We start from the raw sequence: 4,209 nt of genomic DNA, 5'->3' as shown, positions 1-4,209 counted from the left end.
AACACAATCATCAGGAAGAAAATTAGATATATTCTCGCAATCCCAAGTTCCATCACGAGTAACATAATCAATTACTCTCTTACCAGCCTCTATTGGGAAAATTTGAACAATAGTTCTATTTGCAAGTTTATCTTTTGCCCAGTGGTCCTCCAAAAATTTCTTTAATCAATTAGATATTTACAAATAAAAAATCATTTCTATTTTTATTACTGAAAAAAAAAAATCGCACTCAGAAGTGAGTGAGTGAGTTTCAATGTAAAGAAAAAAAAATATTGATATGACTCGTTCGCTTTTAGGTGAGTGTGTCAAAGGAATTTTTTCTACAAAAACACTAAATTATAAAAAAAATTATAAAGATTAAATCATTTTTTTTTAAATTAAAATTTTCACACGTCTGTATATTTTTATTTAATTTTTTATTACCAATAAAATAATATTTTTTCAATTGAATTAATTTTTTATTGATTTCTAAATTTATGGTTTAATATTTTATTTTTACTTAAAAATATTTAAATTATGAATGAGACATTTATTAGTATAATATTAAGGATTTAATATTTTTTCCTATAAGAAGTAATTAACTTTTTCTTTTTTATTTCCTCACACGAATCCACCCACACTTAAATATACATAGAAGAAATATTAATTCCAAATTAATTACTAACTATTAATAAATTACAATGGTCAAATGCACAAAAACCAATAATTGGGATAGAGAATAATTTTTTTTTATTCCTCTTTCATTAGAGACAGACACATTCTTGACGTTGTAGCTTCGGCCATTGAGACATGCGGTGTTTAAGAATATACAATGATAATGCCTTCTTCATTACGAATCATCGCTGTTATTCCCCAAGAACCATCTGGAAAAATTGCAGTATCTTATAAGTATCTATAGGTCGAAGCTGCAATGAATTTCTTACATATATGTTTGAATTCGGTTCTCAAATACAGTTTTTTAATGTTTAAAAATAGAAAAAAAAAGTATGTTTTGATAACGGTCTTTTGTAAAAATAGTTTTAAGAATTGAGAAAGGATATTGTAACAACCAACTACTGTTACTACCAATCAATTTTATCGTTAGATCGATTATGTTGATTCAACGGTTATATTTATTTCTATTTTTGTATGATTATGATTCTCCGAATTTAATATTTTATATTTATTTTCATCTTTGTATAGTTATGATTTCCCATATTTAATGATTTCACATTAAATTTGGTGAATCATAACCATACAAAGATTGAAATAAATATAATCGTTGGATCAACATAATCGATCTAACGGTAAAATTAATTGATAGTAACATTGATAGTAACATTGATAGTAACATTAGTTGGTTGTTACAATATCTTATCCCTTAAAAATTATATCTATCTTTTAGATTTTAGAATCAAATTTAAAAAACATGTTTCGATTTCTATTTTCTATTTTGACTGTTAACTGTCCAAACCAAAAAAATAAAAATAAAAAATAAATTTTTTATTAAATATTAGTCTATTATACACCAATTTTATTAACTGCCCTATGTTTCTATCTAAACTGTTGTTAGGCATGTTATCCAAAAATAAAAGAAACTGTTGTTAGGCAGTACGTAGAAAGTGCTCGTGCCACCGATTTAATGAGAACGTCACGACCTTTTGGCCCGAAATATGTTACAATATATAAGATTATAAGTGATGTCTTATTATTGTTGATTCAATAATTTAATTGAACCGAGCTGACCTAGCCCAAAACCGTTCTGCCTGGTAAGGCCCATTTGGCCCTTTCACATAGCAATAAAATTATTAACTTTTTTCCAATAATTTAATAAATTAATTGATTATTAATTCGTAATAAATTATAATGATAAGATATACAAAAATTAATGGTTATTTTTTAGACTAAAGTCAAAAGATCCTTCTCAATTTTAGTTTTCATTGTATTTCCAAAAAAAAAAAAAGATCCTTCTCAATTTTAAATTAATACTTTTAAATTGTACTAAATTAACTATGCATATGTCTTTTATTTATATTTTAAAATTTATTTTAATATAAAATACTCATACAATACGCGAAATACTTTCTAATAGTATAAATTAATTGTTTGTTGCTAATATAAAATTCTTTTTATACTAACAATCTTCCATATTACCTCTTCATATTCAGTGACATGTATAATTATTATGTAAAGCACAAACTGCAAGTTTACCAAAAAAAAAAAAAGTACAAACTACACGAGTGGAACTACTTAACTTCCCTGGTTAACATTTTGTTCCAAGAGAATGATTTGAGAACGTCCGTTTAACAATTTGATTTGTTTTGTTCTAAGCATTGATAAGTAGTAATTGCTCACACAAAATTAATCTTCCAATTGTTGATGGAGGTATTGTTATTAAAATCGGACTGGCCCCTATCGATTGATCCGGTTCCAACAACAAATACAACACTTATCACTACGTTATATCTAATTGGGGATCGAATCCTTGTTTGGAGAATATAAATTATAACACTTACCATCAGGCTACAATGAGTTATTGATTATATTACACTATTAAAAATATTTATTATATATTTGAGTATAAATTATAAATTTATATACATTTATCTGGATCATACGGTTGAATCAGTGACTCACTAACTCGATATCCTGATCGAGTCGACGACCGGTCCGGGTTTAATAATATTGGGTGGAGGTATTCTAATTATAAATTATTAATGGGAGAAAAAAGAATATACCACTCAATTCCAATGTAATTTCTTTTTTTATATATATAAAAAAATGGGCATCTTTATTATAATTATAATTTTTTTTTTGGTAATCTTATTATAATTATAATTTACTATGGCTTAATATGAACAGATTTTAAAACTTCAGTTCAAGTCTCCATTGTAGGACAAAAATGATGTACTGTCTTTTGAATTTAAACATGTTTATTCATGCAACTCAGAACCGCATAATGACATTTAAACATTTCGTCGTTATATAATGAAATGCACCTAATGACAAATTTTATTTAATAGGAATAACTTCATGTTGACAATTTATAGAACACCAAAATAAATAATTAAATTGGTCACTATTCAACTCAATCGCTATTAATTAAGTTAGTATAAAAAATACTAAATAGTTTATGAAAATTATTAGAATTGGTGTTAATACAAATAAGTATTATTAATAATTTCATGATAAATAAGTAACTTTTATCTATTTAACTTAGAAATACATTTGAGTTTTGACAAATATGTTATTTTTTTTATTTTTTTTTTGAATTACGTTAGTGTGACCCTTATTTTATCTTTTATGGATAAATTATATTTATTTTTATCTTTTATGAACAATTTATCTTTATCAACCACCAAGTCAAGAGAAAAAAAAAAAAAGACTTTATAAGTGATTATGAGAAAGTTTAATTAATAACATTTATCAAAATGCTTTGGGTAGACATAAAATTAAAGACATAGACTCATGTGTAAAGATTTTTTATCAATATAATTCTTAACAAATCACCTTTACCATTTGATCAGCTATACAATGATCCGGTGGTAGAATTTGTTTCTTCGTATTCACAGCACTCTCATTCCTACTAGATAGAGCATTGGTATATTTGCTCCACTAGCTACCACCAACATCTAGAGAACAAAACAGATAGGATTGACTGAGAATATTCCACAGCACATATAATCTCCTTTCCTCTTTAGCCAATAAAAGAGCTCAACTCAAATATTAAATAAAAAATAAAAAATTCACCATCCTTCATTCTTAATTTCTTATGGCTTCCATAAAAAAATGTTTATATATAATATTCATTGCATAGCTACTACTCTAGTGCTTTAACACTACTCATCTGCAATATTTAATATTTAGATGAGAACTCAATAAATTAAAGAACTAAGCTCAAATGAAAAAGAATTCACCATTCTCCACTCTTATTACTTCCTTACCTTTTTACCAAACAAATGCATTTTACACATAAAAAATACTTATTTAATATATTTTTCAAAAGATATTTTAAACTGACACAATCAATTCTGCACATTAATTGTACGAGACAAGTTTTTCTTATCAATAATATGAGACTTAATGTTAGTACGTAAGTCTTGCATATTTGCCATATAGGACTGTCGCGTTAGTATTAAGTCCTATAAGATCGATATACGAGACTAAAAAAATTTCAAACAGTCAACATATGAAATTTTCACATTAATATTAAGTCTTGTATTGTTGATA

This window comes from Gastrolobium bilobum, unplaced genomic scaffold (assembly GCF_033153095.1).
Source record: "Gastrolobium bilobum isolate Gb01-03AN ecotype WA unplaced genomic scaffold, APGP_CSIRO_Gbil_v1 utg77129, whole genome shotgun sequence".
Classification (NCBI taxonomy): Eukaryota; Viridiplantae; Streptophyta; class Magnoliopsida; order Fabales; family Fabaceae; genus Gastrolobium; species Gastrolobium bilobum.
Note: the sequence above shows the minus strand (reverse complement) of the source record.